Below are 19,612 nucleotides of genomic sequence, written 5' to 3' on the forward strand. Positions count from 1 at the left end.
CAGCCATACTTCCAAATATGTTTGGGGTAAGCATTGTTAGAAGCAGTAACCTACCCAGGTGTGAATGTGGTACGTACTGTACACAGGTTGCACAGACTAGTTTATCCTTAATTTTAGGGTAAATTTTGTAGTGTAGAAAGACAGTCTGAAGCAATTCATGGAGAATTCATTCTTGTGATTGATGGACTTAACTATCCTACTATCCTTTACTTTATCCTACTATCTGGAATAGGGCCTCAGTTGAGGGTCCCCCAAATCTTCCAACACACAAAGATTAGGTCAAGTGTGGGACCAAGGGGTGGATACTCTGTGGAGTGCTCACTGTGGTAAGTCTGACAACTTAAGAGCAGAAAAATAGTATTTTTGGAAAATCAAGTGCTCCTAAGGTTAGGAGGATACAGATGGTATCCCAACAGAGCTTCCCAGGAAGAAGACTTGAGTGTGCAGTACTTCTTGCAATCAGTTCTCTGCTCAAGAAGGGTCTTGGTGGAGATGCCATATGTAGTGCATTCTATTAAAAGTAGGCCTGATTATTTATCATGGTGATAGTGGAGAGGCAGTAAAATGAGTTTAAATAGAAGCTATGTCAGTGGATATTCCTATTTGGCTGCTGCTGCTACTGGAAGAAAGGTGGCTGAAAGATAACACAGATGGCACAGCAGCCTGTCAGCTACCTTTCTTCATTAACTTAGACTGCAATAAAACACAGCTTTTTAAAACAAAGTTCAAGTAGCCAGAGCCTCTCCGTGGAAATTAATTTCCTCTGGAAGCTAGTTTCACGTAACTCATCACCTACTTCACTGAACATTACTCAGCCCTGTCAGTAGTGACAGAAGTGCTTGACAGAGCTGCTGAAAACTGGGTCATGTGGTGGATAAAACATAGCCTGCTTCCCCAGGCTGCTTTTAGTGTGGACCTCCTGAGACTGCAGTAAATAATAAATACCTGCAGGCCACCATGGGCACTTGGTGCAATGTTGCAGAACTCATCTTCCGTCCATGAGAGGAGGAGATCCTGTAATAACATAAACCTATGAAGTAGGTGTTCACAAAGAAACTTTTGGCTGCCTGTCTCTGTTTATTACTCTGAGCTGTTACTGTGCTGATTTTTTTCCTGATCATGTGTAGGTGTGTACTCTTGCACGATGCAGTTTCTACCCAGGTGGATCTGTTTTTCAGCTTAGGGGCTTCTTTTGAGGGCTTTGCTGGTGTGGTGGTAGCAGCTGCTGGTTGTCTATGCCTCACTGACCCCACTAACAAGAGGAGCAGTCGTGTGGTGAGGACACTGTTGCACTGCTGCTGGGTAAGCACTCAGCTATGCATGGATAAAAGGAGGAGCTGTTTGGCTGTGAGAGCAGCAGTAGCTGCCAGAACAGCCATTTCATGTCTCTCCCATATGAAAAGGTTGTGGGCTACATGGAAGTTAATGGCTTTAAGAACTCTTTATTAAAAGTGCAAAGTGGTGTTGTTACAGGCTTTTAAAAAGTAATGTATTTTACTTGAAAAGCAGCCTTCAAAGGACTAAAAAAAAAAAAAGAAAAAAAAGAAAAAAAAGAAAAAAGAAAATTGTGATCTACTTTTTGTGGTATATATGTGTTTGTTCCTTCCCCTTCGCTTTCCCTCTCACTTTCCCTTCCTCTTTGCCATTCCTCCTTCAAAAGGTTAGGAATTTTCCCAGTTACTGTTTAATAACTTGTTATCCAGCCTCTAAATGTTGGATTTAAGTGCTTCCTCTCACTGGAAGAAGCAAGGCACTGAATCATTAACAAGGATATCTTTTATGCTGAATGTTTGTTAGTGATTGATGTTAAACAGCTGTTAAATATATATATATATATATTCTCTACTGAAATACTTATCCTGCAATTTTCCTCTGTAAAAACATTTTCAGACAACTCTATCCACATGCATTTTTCTTTTTTCTGCCAGAGTTTGTTTCTTAAGAATTTTTACTCTTTCCTACCTCACCATTCTGCTTGGATGGCTTCATAGTGATAGGAGGCAACATCTGCATGGTCCCAAAGGTGAAGTTGTGCATTATGGCTGAGTCTTACAGCTGCCAAAGGCTGTGATCCTATTGCAGCTTGTCCTCCCTACCCATGCCCTCTCTCTCAGCTCTGCATTCTTGTGTTGGCTCTGTAGCTTGTAAAACTTTTTACTGAGTCAACTTTGCTCCTATCCTGGCAGAAAACTCAGTTTCTTTTTGTGAGATAATCTGCAGCTGGATTAGTGGCTTGTATTCATTCTTGGAGGCTCCTGACAAGCACCAGAGCTTGTGCAAGGTAAGCAAAAAAGTGTGTACAAGGGTGATATAGGGGGTGTACAACTTCCCCTTTCAGCATCGGTGGCGCGATGTTGGATGGGCTCAGCCACCCTGTGCTGTTTCTGCACTGAGCCTGAATCGTGCATCACTTGAGCCATAGCAGCTCACCGTATGTGAACTCTCAGCATGTCCCAGGAATCAAAAGTAGAAATAGAAATTCACATAAAGATACTTTTCCGAAGGCTCAGGTGAGATGAATGATCCTGCTGTCTCTCGAATTGCATTTCATCAGGATGAGGGACACTCTTATGGCAATTACTCTCTTGTAGTGGTGTATCCCCATGGTATGGATGGGTTTATTCCTTTAGGAGATTTCTCCAGGTAAACAGAGATGTGGATTTGGGCCTTACACTGTGTCTCAGGAGAGAAAGAAAAATATATTTTTGTCTGTCTACAGACCTTGAGGTTTTGGATAGTGATTGCTTCATGGTTAGCCTTGAGGTGACACTGGTTAGAGAAAAAATGAAGAGGAGAACTGCCAGTGTTGAAAGAGGAAAATTGGATTTACAAATTCAAATTGCAAAAGTCTGCAGAGATGTGAAAGATAACACCAGTGGATCAGATCACATTAATCTTGCCCTGCTATCAGCATTTCATCCCCATTACCTAGCAGCTATATCCAGGTGTCTCCCAGTTCCCTCAGTACAAGCAGGCAAAGAAGCAAATCCATGCAGGAGAATGGAGATCCCTCCGGGGAAAACACACCTTTGTTAGGCTTCCACCTTGGTTGGTGCTACAAAAAAAAAAAAAAAAAAAAAAAAAAAAGAGGTAGGAAGAGCTTTAATAGCAGAATAGAGAGCTCCAGCAGGCTTAGCAGCATGAACATTATGTTGGTAGATGGGCACTGTTGTCTTTAATAGGTTATCTTTTTCCATTAGAACACTGTTTAAATTTTTAAGTGGTGCACAAGATCATAAGGGCTTTTACCATGTGAGTTCTGATTTTCATGTGGGTTTAGAATGTGTGAGAGAAGCTAATGCATTAAGCACTACTCATGAATCTCCTCTATTTCCAGACATCCCCTGGGAACGATTGATGGTCATTTCATCTTTCTTATGTGACTTTTAAGATATAAAAAAAAAAAAAAAAGAAAAAAAAAGGGGGAAAAAAGGAAATGGTTTCTGGTTACTTCCCTGTGAAATATCTTACAAAGAAATACTGGGGCTGAAAACAAGAAGTAGAACATAAATTCCATAGAGTTTAGATTCAACTAAACCCACAGTCAGGTTCCTCAACATTTATTTTGATTATATGTTCCAAATAAAGGTAAAAGTCATGGCAAAGAAGTAAATGACAGTTTTTCTATCACAATTTGAATTCAGAGTGCTTAAATATGCACAGTATACTCAGCAATATGACTAGCTTACAGATGGGAGGTGGGGAACCTGCATTCATGAATTATGGGACTAACAAAAGGTCGTTTTTTTCCTATCCCACAGACCTCACATCCATCAGAGAGTCTGACTTGCTTTTTCTTCTAATCACAATGATGAATATTCCAAAATTTCTTCCCTCTGGTATTTTACAGTTAAAGTAATTTCTAATTTCTTTTAAGACTTGTAGATATGAAAAAAGGCTTAGCTGTGTAGAGAAAATGTTTATCACTTTGAAGGTATCTTTGGAAGGGGTGGTGGAGAAATGCCCTGACTTTTAGGATATTTTCAGGTTCAGAGAACAAAGGGGGAAAGCACATAGACCTGAGAAAGAAAGTTAAGCAACTTACCTATTGAAGCAATTGCCTTGAAGTGAGTGGAATTATTTCCCCAGAGAGAATTTGGTCTTAGGAGTCAAATTGTCACTAAACAAAAAGCCAAATCAAGACCAGCAAATTGATTTTGCTTCCACAGTCTTTCTTCAACGTTTCCCCTAATTAAAAAGTGAAGAATGATGTGATAAATTCAGCTTTTTTGCTCTTCACTGATGCACTCTGCCCTGAAGAAACTCTTCATTGTATCCGTTTTATTGTCAGGGTTGGGAGGTGGAATGAAGGCCCAAAGGTAAAATTTTCAAAGGTGAGCACCTACTGTGTGGGTTCTGATTCAGTTCTACATTCAGTTCAACTGGAAAAGCAATGGTTTTACATGTGGTGAACACCTGCATCTTTGCCTATTTCTGGGGAAAGTTGTATTCACCTTTTATGAAAAGGAGGTCACCTGTGCAAAGATGTGAGCTGTCAGCATGCAGGTCTGCCTTCTGGTCTGGGTGACCTAGTCAAACACATACAAAAGCTTGTGGTGCGGAGGGAAAATGAGAAGCTATAACAGATGAAAAGATAATAAATAGTTCACGTCTTTCTTTCTTGACAAAATTTTTCATTTGTGTCTTTTGAGATCATCTGTTTCCTCTTTTAATACATGCACACTTAACAACTACATGTTTCTTCCTGCTTTTTGGGCTGTCTTGCACAACTTTCCTCCCCTGTTCCTAGACACCCGAAGTGCTTTGCACAGTACTTCCCTTTTGGTTTCTCATTTTCCTATATCTGACAGTAATGTTTCTGACTAGGTTCCTTCTCTCCCTCATGTTAAATGAACATTTTATCCTAAAGTGTGTGTGTTTCATTGTTTTTGTTAATTTTTTTTTGTTAATTTGTTTGTGTTTTTAACCTGGAGAATGGATGATGGGGTGCACAAAACCCATCCAGGTGTTGCTAGCATGTTTGAAAAAGAAAAGCGAGATGCTAGCTCTAGGGGAAAGCTCAGGGTTTGTGTGTAATTTATGTTTAATGCTGCAGTAGATTTTTATTTTTATTTTTTTTTGTCTGGCTCTTCAAAGATGTAACTTCTGTGACATGTTTTGCAGCTTCTCTTATGCGTGAGAGAGTAAAGGGCACTTTGACTCACTTGAGATCCCTAGGCATGTTAAAAAAAATTGGAAGAAAAAAGTACAAGAAAACACACTCATGGAACTGCTGAGGTGACGTAACCAGGTATCTTTTCATGTGTCTCCTTTGTTTTCCCTTCTATCTCATCAAGTTTAAACAAGCTAATGCTATAAAGGATTAGAGCTGCAATGTTTCCATGCCACGTTTCAGTGTTCTGTATTTTTCTCATGGGTTAGCATTTAAGCTGTAATTAGCTTAGAGGTTTGGTGGAGGCAAAGGAAGCAACTGTTTACACATGAAATGCTAGAAGGTAGTGCCTTTTCCTTAGTGAAATCATGTTATTCTTACTTTTAGTCAGGAGGAAATCCCTTCAATTCTGTGGTCCCTTAAAGCATCCTGGGAAATGGGATGTTTGATTTAGGCTCACTGAGACCTCACATGATTTCCTCTTTCTGGGTGGGGTGAGAGGGGCCTATACAGGAGGAGAGTTGGCCTCAGCACGGTTCCTCTTCAGGGTGCCAAAACCAAATCTGGTCTGCAGAGGCAACCCATGTTCCTGGGCATGGGTTGCGTGATGGCATGCAAACCTCAGTGGTTATTTTAGGAACACAGATGTGCTGGGTCAGCTAGTATTTGGCCCAAGGCAGCTGGGCCATGCTGCTACGCTTGCTGTCAAAAAAGGGTTGTGTTTGAGTTCAGTGAGAGCAAGAAAAGCCCGGAGAGAATGAGAGTTGCAGAGAAAATCAGTGGACCATTATAGGTGTGTGTCGTGGTTTAACCCGGCTGGCAGCTAAACACCACGCAGCCGTTCGCTCACCCTCCCCCCTCCCTCTCTGGGACGGGGGAGAGAAATGGAAAGTGAAGCTCGTGAGTTGAGATGAAGACAGTTTAATAAGACAGGAAAATAATAATAATAATAATAATAATAATACAATGATGATAATAGTACTACTACTAATAATATGTACAAACAAGTGATGCACAATGCAATTGCTCACCACCCGCTGACCGATGCCCAGCTTAACCCCGAGCAGTCCGGCCCCCTCCCCCCGGCTAGCCACCCCTATATATTGTTTAGCATGACGTCAGATGGTATGGAATACCCCTTTGGCTAGTTTGGGTCACCTGTCCTGGGTCTGTCCCCTCCCAGCTCTTACTGCACCCCCCCAGCCTGCCCGTTGGCAGGACAGAGCAAAGGCTGAGATGTCCTTGGCTTAGTATAAGCACTGCTCTGCAACAATTAAAGCATCGGGGTGTTATCAGCACTCTTCTCATTCTAAGCCAAAACACAGCATTCCACCAGCTACTAGGAAGAAAATTAATTCTGTGCTAACTGAAACCAGGACATCTATCCACCTCTTATTCCATACCATTTATGTCATGCTCAGGTTACACTCTTTTCCATACATTCTAATTAGTCACCTATAGTAATCATGGTAGTGATAACATACAGTATAATATACTATTTAACATGGTGCAATTCAGTTCATGGGCTATTCTCACCCAGTATTAAATCTCCTTGAGGTACACACCGGACCTCTCCGTTCTTTTGCATCACCCACCAAGTATATCCAGGTCCCTGAGCGAAAACAATTCCACGAATAGGTTTGCCTTTTCCTGAGGCAGGAGTAGCCCAGACTGTTTTACCCAGCATATTTTTTACATGCACTACAGGAACTTTATCCCCATCTACAGTACGTAACAGGTTTGATTGGGCAGGTCCAGCTCGGTTGGTAGATCCCCTAGTATTGACTAACCAGGTGGCCTTTGCCAAATGCGTATCCCAGTTTTTGAACGTCCCAGCGCCCATTGCTTTCAAGGTAGTCTTTAACAGGCCATTGTATCGTTCAACTTTCCCGGAGGCTGGTGCATGATAGGGGATGTGATACACCCATTCAATACCATGTTCTTTGGCCCAAGTGTTTATAAGGTTGTTTCGGAAGTGAGTCCCATTGTCTGATTCTATTCTTTCTGGGGTGCCATGTCGCCATAGGACTTGCTTTTCAAGGCCCAGGATGGTGTTCCGGGCGGTAGCATGAGGCACAGGATATGTTTCCAGCCATCCGGTGGTTGCTTCCACCATTGTAAGTACGTGGCGCTTGCCATTGCGAGTTTGAGGGAGTGTGATGTAATCAATCTGCCAGGCCTCTCCATATTTATATTTCAGCCATCGTCCTCCATACCAAAGAGGCTTTGACCGTTTGGCTTGCTTGATTGCAGCACATGTTTCACAGTCATGAATAACCTGTGCTATAGCGTCCATGGTCAAGTCCACCCCTCGATCACGAGCCCATCTGTATGTTGCATCTCTACCTTGATGGCCTGAGGTGTCATGGGCCCATCGGGCTATAAATAATTCACCTTTATGCTGCCAATCCAGGTCCACCTGAGCTACTTCAATCTTAGCAGCCTGATCCACCTGCTGGTTGTTTTGATGTTCTTCAGTAGCCCGATTCTTGGGCACATGAGCATCTACGTGGCGTACTTTCACAGCCAGGTTCTCTACCCGAGCAGCAATATCTTGCCACAATGCAGCAGCCCAGATAGGTTTGCCCCTACGCTGCCAGTTGTTTTGCTTCCATTGCTGTAACCATCCCCACAGGGCATTTGCTACCATCCATGAATCGGTGTAGAGATAGAGAACTGGCCATTTCTCTCGTTCAGCAATGTCTAAAGCCAGCTGAATGGCTTTCACTTCTGCAAACTGACTCGATTCACCTTCTCCCTCAGCAGCTTCTGCAACTCGTCGCGTAGGACTCCATACAGCAGCCTTCCATCTCCGATGCTTCCCCACAATACGACAGGACCCATCAGTGAACAGGGCATATTTCTTTTCATTCTCTGGCAACTGGTTGTACAGTGGGGCTTCTTCAGCACGACCCACCTCCTCCTCTGATGATATCCCAAAGTATTTGCCTTCTGGCCAGTCCATGATCACTTCCAATATTCCTGGGCGACTGGGGTTTCCTATTCGAGCCCGCTGAGTAATCAGTGCAACCCACTTGCTCCATGTAGCATCAGTTGCATGATGCGTAGAGGGGACCCTTCCCTTGAACATCCAGCCTAGTACCGGTAATCGGGGTGCTAGGAGGAGCTGCGCTTCAGTACCGACCACCTCCGAAGCAGATCGAACTCCTTCATATGCTGCCAATATCTCCTTTTCAGTTGGAGTATAGCGGGCCTCAGATCCTCTGTATCCCCGACTCCAAAACCCCAGAGGCCGACCTCGAGTTTCCCCAGGTTCTTTCTGCCAGAGGCTCCAGGTGGGGCCGTTCTCCCCGGCTGCAGTGTAGAGCACATTCTTTACATCTGGTCCTGTTCGAACTGGCCCAAGGGCTACTGCATGGACTATTTCCTGCTTGATTTGTTCAAAGGCTTGTCGTTGTTCAGGGCCCCATTCAAACTCATTCTTCTTACGAGTTACTTGGTAGAGTGGGTTTACAATCAGACTGTAATTTGGGATGTGCATTCTCCAAAACCCCACAACACCTAGGAAAGTCTGTGTTTCTTTTTTGTTAGTTGGTGGAGACATAGCTGTTATTTTGTTGATCACATCCATTGGGATTTGACGACGTCCATCTTGCCATTTTATTCCTAAAAACTGGATCTCCCGTGCAGGTCCTTTGACTTTATTTTGTTTTATGGCAAAACCGGCTTTCAGAAGGATTTGGACTATTTTCTTCCCTTTCTCGAAAACTTCCTCTGCTGTGTCACCCCACACAATAATGTCATCGATGTACTGCAGGTGTTCAGGAGCTTCCCCCTGCTCTAGTGCAGACTGGATCAGCCCATGGCAAATGGTAGGGCTGTGTTTCCACCCCTGGGGCAGCCTATTCCAAGTATATTGGACTCCCCTCCAAGTGAAGGCAAATTGTGGCCTGCACTCTGCTGCTAGAGGGATGGAGAAAAATGCATTAGCGATATCAATTGTGGCGTACCACTTGGCTGCCTTCGATTCAAGTTCATACTGAAGTTCCAGCATGTCCGGCACTGCAGCACTCAGTGGTGGCGTGACTTCGTTCAGGCCGCGATAGTCCACTGTTAGTCTCCACTCGCCATTAGACTTTTGCACTGGCCATATGGGACTATTGAACGGTGAATGAGTCTTGCTGATCACTCCTTGGCTCTCCAATTGACGAATTAGCTTATGGATGGGAATCAGGGAGTCTCGGTTGGTGCGATATTGCCGCCGGTGCACAGTTGTGGTAGCAATTGGCACTTGCTGTTCTTCGACCCTCAGCAACCCCACAACAGAGGGGTCCTCTGAGAGACCAGGCAAGGTAGATAATTGTTTAATGCCCTCTGTCTCTAAGGCAGCAATACCAAAAGCCCACCGGAACCCTTTTGGGTCCTTGCAGTATCCTCTTCTAAGATAGTCTATGCCAAGGATACATGGAGCATCCGGACCAGTCACAATGCGGTGCTTTTCCCACTCATTCCCAGTCAGACTCACTTCAGCCTCCAATACAGTCAACTGCTGAGATCCCCCTGTCACTCCACAAATATAGATGGGCTCTGGTCCTTTATAGCTCGATGGCATTATAGTACATTGTGCACCGGTGTCTACTAAAGCCTTATACTTCTGTGCGCGTGATGTGCCAGGCCATCGAATCCACACAGTCCAATAAACTCGATTGTCCCTTTCCTCCCCCTGGCTGGAGGCAGGGCCCCCCTAATCCTGGTCAGAATCTTCCTCGTTTCTGTGTTTGAAGGACTGTCTGCTGGAAGTTGGAGCAGCAAACTTTTCGGAGAATCCCTTTTTCCTGATTGTTTTCTTTTGCAACTCACGTACCCGTGCCTCTAGGGTTGCGGTAGATTTTCCATCCCACTTTCTCATGTCCTCTCCATGGTCTCGTAAGTAAAACCACAGGGTGGCACGGGGTGAGTACCCACCATATCGTCTTCCTTGTGTGGGTGAACGCCTACCCCTGACAGCTGAGACACTGCTTTGTACAGGTGCGAAGGAGAATAATCTCTCTTCAAGTTGGTGAACCTTTTCAGAAAGTTTCTCCCAAGTGTTCTCCTTTGGTCGGTGGGCACTGGTTGGTTCAGGTGGGGAGGACAATAGATTCTCTTCAAGTTGGTGAACCTTTTCAGAAAGTTTCTCCACAGCTGAGACGCAGGCCTGTAAGGAAGAGGAGAGACTTTCTTCGTACTGCCGGAGTTGTTTAGCCGCTTCACCCACTGTGGGTTCCTCATCCTCTTTCCAGGCCATTATTGCCAATGAGCTGGCATATGATGATGGTGCACTCCGTACAAACTTCCGCCACATGGGTCGTGTACACTTGACTTCATCTGGATCTGTGGATGTTTGTTTGAGGTCTGGATCCTCATAAATCACTTCCCGTACGGCTAATTCCCTCAGGTACTGGATTCCCTTCTCCATAGTGGTCCACTTGCCTGGTAGACATAAAATATCTTCCTTGAAGGGATACCTTTCCCTCACAGCTGAGAGGAGACGCCTCCAGAGGCTGGTGGGTCGTGCTCCATCTGCAATTGCTTTGTCAATGCCGGCGTCTCGAGCAAGGGATCCCAGCCGCTTGGCTTCCCTGCCGTCTAATTCCACACAATTGGCTCCAGAGTCCCAGCACCGGAGCAGCCAGGTGACAAGCTGCTCACCTATACAGCGACCAAAATCTTTTCGCACATCTCGTAGCTCGCGCTCGTTTAGGCTTCGGGTAGTTACTGTTGCTCTTTCGGCATCCTCATCTTCCTCCTCCTGAATCCTTGACGGCCCAGCGTCGTCATCATCTTCGTCATCTCTATACTTAGTTTTGGCAGAAGCCTTACCTGGATTGGCAGAAGACTCTCTGCGTTCTAAACGACTTGAATTTCTATACCATATTTTCACCTTCTCTACAGGGGCAGCTTGCACTGCTACTGCTCGTTTCTCTGACTTTGTTACAGGGTCTGCCACAGGGGTTGGAATGCCCTCTGCAGGGTCAACTTGCACTGCTACAGCTCGTTTCTCTGACACGGCCACAGGAGCTGGAGCGGCTACAGGAGCTGGAGTTGGAGCTGGAGCAGTTGCAGGAGCTGGGACTGGAGCAGCAGTAGGAGCTGGAGCTGGAGCGGCTTCAGGAGCTGGAGCTGGAGCGGCTTCAGGAGCTGGGACTGGAGCAGTTGCAGGAACTGGGACTGGAGTAGCGGCCGGAGCTGGAACTGGAGCGACTGCAGGAACTGGGACTGGAGCAGCTGCAGGAGCTGGAGCTGGAGCAGCTTCAGGAGCTGGGACTGGAGCAGTTGCAGGAGCTGGAGCTGGAGCGGCTGCAGGAGCTGGGACTGGAGCGGCTGCAGGAGCTGGGACTGGAGCGGCTGCAGGAGCTGGGACTGGAGCGGCTGCAGGAGCTGGGACTGGAGCGGCTGCAGGAGCTGGGACTGGAGCGGCTGCAGGAGCTCGGACTGGAGCGGCTGCAGGAGCTGGGACTGGAGCGGCTGCAGGAACTGGGACTGGAGCGGCTGCAGGAGCTGGAGCTGGAGCAGCTTCAGGAGCTGGGACTGGAGCAGCTGCAGGAGCTGGGACTGGAGCGGCTGCAGGAGCTGGGACTGGAGCGGCTGCAGGAGCTGGGACTGGAGCGGCTGCAGGAGCTGGGACTGGAGCGGCTGCAGGAGCTGGGACTGGAGCGGCTGCAGAATCCACCGTAGGGGTCACAGTGGCCGTTGGATCTGTCACAGGGTTTGGAGTGGCCGCAGGGTCTGTCACTAAGTTGACAGCAGTATCAATGGCAGCTCGATAGGCATGAGCCAGGCCCCAGCACGTTACAATGATTTGTGTTACTTTGGAACTGCCAGAATCATTACACCTTTTTTTCAAGCATTCTGCCAGTTTTTGAGGATTTTGCCATTGTTCAGGGGTGAATTTCCAACACACTGGGGGTGCCAACTGCTCTAGATGCCTGCCCATATCCACCCATACTCCCTGCCACCCACAACTATACTGCCTCCGGGCAGATCTCCGGATGAGCTTCCTAAGTAGTTGTTTAACTTTAAGCAGAACTTGAAGTGCATTCAGGAGGCAGAACAACAGGACTATGCTGGTCTGAGTATCCCAAGGATATTCAATATCTTGGAGAGCTATTGTAATAAACTCGGAGGATAAGAGGGTGGTGAAGGAGGAAGGGAGAGTGATCAAGGAGGGTACAGGGGTGGTGAAGGAGAAAGGGAGAGTGATTAAGTAAGAAAAATTATCTTCCCCTTTCCCCTCCACAGATTGACTCCCTAATGAAAAAAGGCAACAGATACAATTGCTAATAGTTTCCAAAATACAGTTTCCAAAGTATAGAATCGAAGATGTTACTGAGTACAAATACCAGGTTAGAGTCATGGCCAGATATTTCATCATCTCATAAGCCACTGATACAACACACAGTACCATAACGGTCTGAAACCAGGGCCCGGAGAGGATAAACAACATGACAGAGAGCACATACGGAAAATAACGTGCTATAATACTCAATTTGGAAAACAGGCGCAGCACAGTTGAGATTAAAGTAATCAGCATTATGACAAGTGACTATTAAGCAGGTCTAATACTTATACCAATTTTAGTTTAACACACTCTGGTCAGATCTGCCGTTATCTCAACCTTTCGAGCCCCACGTTGGGCGCCAAAAAGACTGTCGTGGTTTAACCCGGCTGGCAGCTAAACACCACGCAGCCGTTCGCTCACCCTCCCCCCTCCCTCTCTGGGACGGGGGAGAGAAATGGAAAGTGAAGCTCGTGAGTTGAGATGAAGACAGTTTAATAAGACAGGAAAATAATAATAATAATAATAATAATAATAATAATACAATGATGATAATAGTACTACTACTAATAATATGTACAAACAAGTGATGCACAATGCAATTGCTCACCACCCGCTGACCGATGCCCAGCTTAACCCCGAGCAGTCCGGCCCCCTCCCCCCGGCTAGCCACCCCTATATATTGTTTAGCATGACGTCAGATGGTATGGAATACCCCTTTGGCTAGTTTGGGTCACCTGTCCTGGGTCTGTCCCCTCCCAGCTCTTACTGCACCCCCCCAGCCTGCCCGTTGGCAGGACAGAGCAAAGGCTGAGATGTCCTTGGCTTAGTATAAGCACTGCTCTGCAACAATTAAAGCATCGGGGTGTTATCAGCACTCTTCTCATTCTAAGCCAAAACACAGCATTCCACCAGCTACTAGGAAGAAAATTAATTCTGTGCTAACTGAAACCAGGACAGTGTGGCAATTGTCATGGTATGACCTGGTATGGGAGAGAGCAGAAGAAACTCATGCTGCTGGAAGGACCAGGAGTGCTGCTTCTGGCAAGGAGCAGACCAAGAGCTGCATTGGACAGACAGGAGATGGCACCTGATATTTTTAGATAGATAAAGCAGTTTGCTGCAGGACTGGTTGGCTTGTTTGAATACAGGCAAAGAATGCAGTATCTTCTGGTGGTATCAGGGTTAGGAAGCTGTATGCCTTTCTGTTATGACCTGATGGGCTTCATGGCGTTCACTTAAGTCTGGCCCGCCCAGTAAACAAATGTGAAAGTTGTGTGGAAGACCTGGGGATTTTTGGCAGCCCTGTGGTAGAGTGTACCTGATCTCTGCCCTAGTAGTGGCCCAGCTGCTCCACAGGTCAGCTGTGCTGGGTGCCCAAGCAGCATGCACAAAGCAGTCCCAGTTGCCCAGCCTTACTTCAGGTAATGGCTGCCTGCCAGCTGCCAAAACCAACGTGTCTTGTTAGTATTTTCCCTTCTGACTTGCTTCCATGCTCATCATGCAAACAGGAGAAGTTAGTATACCTGCACATTTGCCTGTTGTTGGTTAATGTCATTTTATAAACACCTTGTGCTCTACCTGAATCATGCTGAAGGCAGTAGGATTATTTTGAGGTGGAGGAGATGGACCTAGCCTGTTGGTAACCACATACTTGGAAAGACCAAAGGGCCACATTCAAGGTGCAGCTGACTTGCACTCTAATACTTGTTCCCATAATTAATTTCATTCAGAGTATCTCTGCTTACAGACATGGTAATTTGGCCTGTAGTCCTTCCCTGAAGCAATTCAATATTGTAGTAGTAATATCCTACTGTGGCTAATACTTAAAAGAAAAAAAAAATGGACATGATTGTGTCCTTCATCTCATGCTGTTGGATTTGCTGGAGGCTGAGATTGTCCTAAGTGTAAATAGTCATGTGGAGTCCAAACAGTTCTCCATAACAATAGAGTCCAACACTCTTGACTCAATATGTTTCAATGTTCCCACAGGGAAACCCTGGAATTGAAAACCTGTCTTCCTGTAAGTGCCTAGCATGCTGTCAGAGACCCCCTACCTGCTCGAAGTGGGAAGAGCAGTTCATTTCTTGTTTGTGGCTCTTGTGGAAGCAACTTGCAAAGCATGATGGTGAGTTCTAACTGTAATGCTGTTGCATGTCTGCTGTGGAAAGGGCTGGCCCCTGAAACTGGCTTTTAAACATCTAACTCACTCTGATCTGACCTTCCTCATTATTTGCAAGCACAGTTTGACATTTGGATAATTAAGCACATAATTTATGGCTGAAAAGGGAGGACGAGTGTTGGTTTTGTTTTTTTTTTTTTTTTTTTTTTTTCCTGGGATCTGACCCAAGATGCGGATAGGTCATGCTAATAGGAGTTCTTATATCTTTTTTTTTTTTTTTTCTGACTTCAGTAAACTTACCCTGAGTAAGGTTGTAAAACTTATATTGATAGTTCTTGGCTCTACTTAAGTGAGTTGGTGAGTTGTTGCAGTTAGCCTGGATGCAGTTAGCAGGATGGTCACAAAGGGATCCCTGATATCCTCTCTTCTACATGAAGATATTGCTTGTATTAAATATTTATATGGATGGAAATATTTTCTTTGTGGTTAGAAATGTGGTTATACTATAGCAAGATAACCCATGCAGTTCCTGTGAAACCGCTGGCCTATCTAACTGAGACAATATCCGCTGGGGTGAATAATGAGAATGGTCTGAATCTGAAATGGCTTGTCAGGCCTTATTTTATCGCTTATGGCATGAGCACACAACTGGGATCAGGGGGGATCATTTTGGCATGTAGCGGATGCACAACAGCACAAGCAAACAAACACCTCCATCATTATGAGAAGTTGGGTGTCTGGAGAGAGCTTTCCACTTGCAGAAAGCCACCTTTCCATATGTTCCAATTGCTTCCACATTTCCTGTAGGTTCTGCATGTATACATATGCAAAGAGTAAATCAGTCCCTGATGTAGCCCTACAGGAGCAGTGTACGCTTTCATGAATGATGAGCTGCCTCTTATAAGACTTGCCAACAGTAGTCATGGCTGGACCCTGACTATTTTGTGCCAGCATAACAGTGAGTAATCGCCATGTGGCACTTGGCTGTAAATGGGCAGGACTTTTGTTCCTGTGCCCCCAGGATGTGTGCAAGGGCTGTCCAGCCAGAGATGAATGAAGTACATTTGAAAGGAAGATATCTACATTATTATTGTGCAGAAAAAGCTTTCTTGCTTGAAGCTTTTCTGTTTTTGTTGTTGAACCCTCTTTATATTAGTTTAGATTACAGTTATACTGTTTACCCTTTGCAAATCTGATGCATAGTCTCTGTTGGTGAAGGAAGAGACAGTTGAGGAGAGGTTGATCTTAAACTGAACCTCTGGATCCAAAGCCTATGAAACTGAAAAAAGTCTGAGTCCCATATTGGCTTGTGACTAATGGCAACTCTAACACTGGGCTTACAGGATGGATGCACAAAATCCAGTCATGCAGTCATTTTTTTTGTGAACCACAGGACACTGACACGTAATGCAGAGGCCTCTCTGACCAGCTGTATAATGTGCTGAAACCTACTTATGAATGGAGACTCAGAACTTGTTCTTGCATTGGAAATGCTCCATACAGCTTGTAATTCCAGACCTTGTTCAAATATCACCTGGTACTTTTTAGAACCACTTTTTCTCATGTCTATTGTAAAAAAAGGTATAGATGTATACTTAAACATCAAAGTGGTTCACAGGATGTCCACAGCTCAGAAGCACACTTTTGTCACCACTTTAAATACAGTAGCTGTATTTCTGAGATCCCTTACATTTCCTGTAAGGACATCTAAGAGAATGTTTTTGTTTATTTTTGATGATATAAACAGGCCTGTAAGGTCCAATGCTCTGTTTTGTTACACACCTTTACATTGTTGCTATTTCTCATGTTTCCAGTGATGCAACTGATTCCTTTTTCTGTGTATAGTGATGAAGAATTGGTCTTGTAACGTTTGCCAATGCTGTTCCAATGCTGTTCCTGTTTGTTTGGTTTTTTGTTTGTTTGTTTGTTTGTTTTTGTTTGTTTGTTTGTTTGTTTCAGGAGAGATCATTTCAAACTGGACACGAATGAAAGAAAAATGGGTTGATTTAGGAGTTCTCTGACACTCTAGAAGCAGAAGTTGTTCTTGCCTTTCACATGTGAATTTTTGCAGCTGGTTTGAAGTATCCTCTTTCTTGACCCGTCAGTGCACAAAGGCTGGAATAGAAAGAAAAAGTAGTAAGAATTAACCTTCTTGTCAGTATCCATTAAAACTATAGCCTGCTTTTCTTCCTACTCTGTGCTTTGCTTTTATGCAATATATATAAAATAATTATAGAATTATAACTATATAATTTTAATGTAGCTTTTATGGGATTTGAGCATTTACCAATTCACTGAAAAAATGTGATCAGGTCAAATGAAGATCAGCATATAGTCTTTCAGAGAGCCATTTGTTTTGTAGGGGCACTGAATATCTTAGCCTCACCTGAAGGCTATTTTGAAGCACCCTGGTCTGAAGAAGGCACAGCAGTGTCTCTCTTCTCTTTTTGTATATGTTTCTCACTTGGATTTCTCATCACTTGATAAAACACACAAACAGATGAATGGTATTGAATGTTTTTTAGCCTCAAGAACTGAAAACACTTTCTGTAATTGATGGTTTGTTTTAAGACCACAGGAAACTACTTGTCACTATCCATTAATGAGCACTTTGCTAGCTGTTTGCCATCTTAAGAAAAATAGATGATGAAGCAGAAAAAAACACCATCAGCAGTCTGCAATTTCATCCCTCAGTCAAGCTAATACTGAACTAACTCTCTGCACAAAGCATCATTTTCATCATCTATGCTAACTATTTTTTCCCCAGACTCATTAAAACCTGCCAGAACAAGGAAAAATGAGCTAAATGTACAGTGAGCTCAGGAGGAGGGAGACTCTTGCTCTTCCCAGTGGAGACTGGGAGTGTGGCTGGACCCTGCTCTGTGCAAGAGGGAAATCAGTGGGTGTCTGGGGTGTGGGCTGGGCTATTTGTCCTAGCTCATGTGGGGAAAACATGGTGGAGAAGGCAGAGGGGTAGAGATGCTGACCCATGTTCACAATCCCAGCATGCAGGCAGTGTGGCAGCGCTCTCATCTCTGCCCAAAGGGCACGTCTGGCTGCAACAGCGATATAAATAATTTAGCAATGAGATTTATAGGCTTCCTTTTCACTGGTGTCTTAGATCGTGTCTGGTCACAATCACCAAGATAATTGCGTTGCACTCATGTACTAATGGCACATTAATGTGTAAGAGCGCAGATGTCTTCTTCAGGTCACTGATTAAAAAGGAAAACCTCTATTCTCTTGAAAAAAAAATGTGGAAGACTATTTTCTCTCTCTCTCTCTCTCTCTTTTTTTTTTTTTTTTTGGTGTGTGTGTGGTAAATTTTCAAAGGCACAATGGAATATCTCTACAGGTTGAATTGACATCTGTTAGAAGTCGAGGCTCTTTGGCTGTAAAAGCTCATTGTTTTGCTCATTCTTGCAGTAATTAAACCAGTGTGTCAGACTTGATACGTATTCTACATACAGAGGAGGATATAGCAATTGCTTTGTGAATGGAAAAAAAAATGGACCCATTGCTTGCAGTTAACATTTCTTTTTAAAAATTGGGAAAATTGCCTTTTAGTTTATTTGCTGCCCTAAATAATTAATGTTTTCCTGTTTTCTACAGCCATTTTCTGACATTCAAATAGCAATTTATTTTTATGTGGGACAAATCCTACCTGTGTGCTTTTCACTCTGTGAAATGGGTTTGGGGAAAAATATGCCTTTTTCCATGAAAATCATAATGACTGAATTATAACGTGACTCAGGTGAGCACTGTTCTAAGCAATAATATTACAATTGTCACAATTGAATGTGGGCTTTAACGTTCCGGGATGGTATTTGCAATTAATCCGTACATTCCTGAGTCAAGGCAACTGGTAAAATCTCTCCAAACCTTAGGTGGGACCCAAATGACTTATTTCGAGGTGCTAATAGAGTCGTTTGAACACATAACAGAGAACAGACTGCAAAACAGGGTCAGCTGGGAGAATAGGTGATGTAGGTTGTTGCCTTGGGCAGCAGCAGGCTGCCAAGGGCACAGCAAAATGGTCATGTCTTCATCACTTACTCTGCCTTTGCCAGTGCCCGGGGAAATCAGGTTTGCTGCCGCTGCCAGGGCAGGGATCAGAATGTGTGAGATGGGGGCCAGCTGCTTGCAGCAGTCACTACTCCTGCCCGGTGATTTCCCTTCTGGCAGCAGGAGCTGCCTGAGATGAGATGCACAGTCTTGATTTAAGGGGCTGCTTTTTCTCCTGGTGAACACTGAGATATTCCTTACCAGCCATGCTGGCCTGCTTAAATCCTGTAGGATTTGCAGCCTTCATGAGAATGGGTAGTCTCTCTGCTATGTCCCTGCCACCAGCCCATGGCATAGTCCATCTGGAGGCCATAAGCCTTCCTGTATTCTGAGCTGTACTTTGTAGGAGTGCCTGGCTTTCCTGGGTGGTTGTATTTTCCAGCACATGGATGTATGGATACTGTCACAACCTTCTATAGTGAATTTTGAAGTAGAGGTAAAATACATTTTATTACAGTGTATAGAATTTGTGTTGTTGAAACCTTTATTAGAAGCTGAAGCCTGAAGACATGAATCTGAGATTCTGGGGTCCATGATCTTCCACACAACTGGGGCTGCAAGACAAGCTACAGTAAGGGAAACCTCTTGGTTTCTGGAGACAGAACCATCTGCAGAGCATAAGCATCAGTTCGGAGAGGCTTTCTGAGGGACACGCCCATCTTTCATGATCTCATTTAATGACTTCTCTCTTCAATAAGGACTCTTAGTGAATCAGAAATGCAGTCTCAGCAGTGTACTCAGAGACTGAAGCAAAGGGCTAAACTTGAGAACTGGGCAGCAAATGTTGTGTTGCAGCTGCAAAGATATCATTTTCTGGCAATCCTTCCTAGTGCCTGCACATTGGTGTAGTTCAGGCAGCTGCATTAGACACAGTTGTAGATACTGCAATATTGATTGTTTTTAAGGAACAGAACAGAAAGTATTTCCTTGGGAGTTTGAAAGCCAGGAATCATTTTGCACTTGGGTGTAGGATGGACATTGCTCCTTCTGAGAGAAGCAGTGCAGGGCAGAGTGACCTGCTTGAAACAAACAT

General features: G+C 44.5%; 1 protein-coding gene and 1 long non-coding RNA gene across 2 annotated transcripts in view; one reads left to right on the forward strand and one right to left on the reverse strand.

The window, feature by feature from the left end:
• The first annotated feature begins 1,335 nt into the window (after nucleotides 1–1,335).
• LOC311431070 lies at nucleotides 1,336–16,707 on the forward strand. The gene is made up of 5 exons (XR_014689220.1): nucleotides 1,336–1,403; nucleotides 2,187–2,281; nucleotides 5,125–5,251; nucleotides 14,385–14,520; nucleotides 16,474–16,707. It is a non-coding gene; the product is annotated as an uncharacterized lncRNA (long non-coding RNA).
• The window catches only part of LOC311431063 (uncharacterized protein), a 304,216-nt gene continuing 296,296 nt past the window's right edge, over nucleotides 11,693–19,612 (reverse strand). Inside the window, exon 2 of the mRNA XM_084508239.1 lies at nucleotides 11,693–12,762. The gene's annotated coding sequence lies outside the window, so the exon portion shown is untranslated. The remainder of the gene's footprint in view (nucleotides 12,763–19,612) is intronic.

Source organism: Aythya ferina (genome assembly GCF_964211825.1).
Source record: "Aythya ferina genome assembly, chromosome: 2".
Taxonomy (NCBI): domain Eukaryota; kingdom Metazoa; phylum Chordata; class Aves; order Anseriformes; family Anatidae; genus Aythya; species Aythya ferina.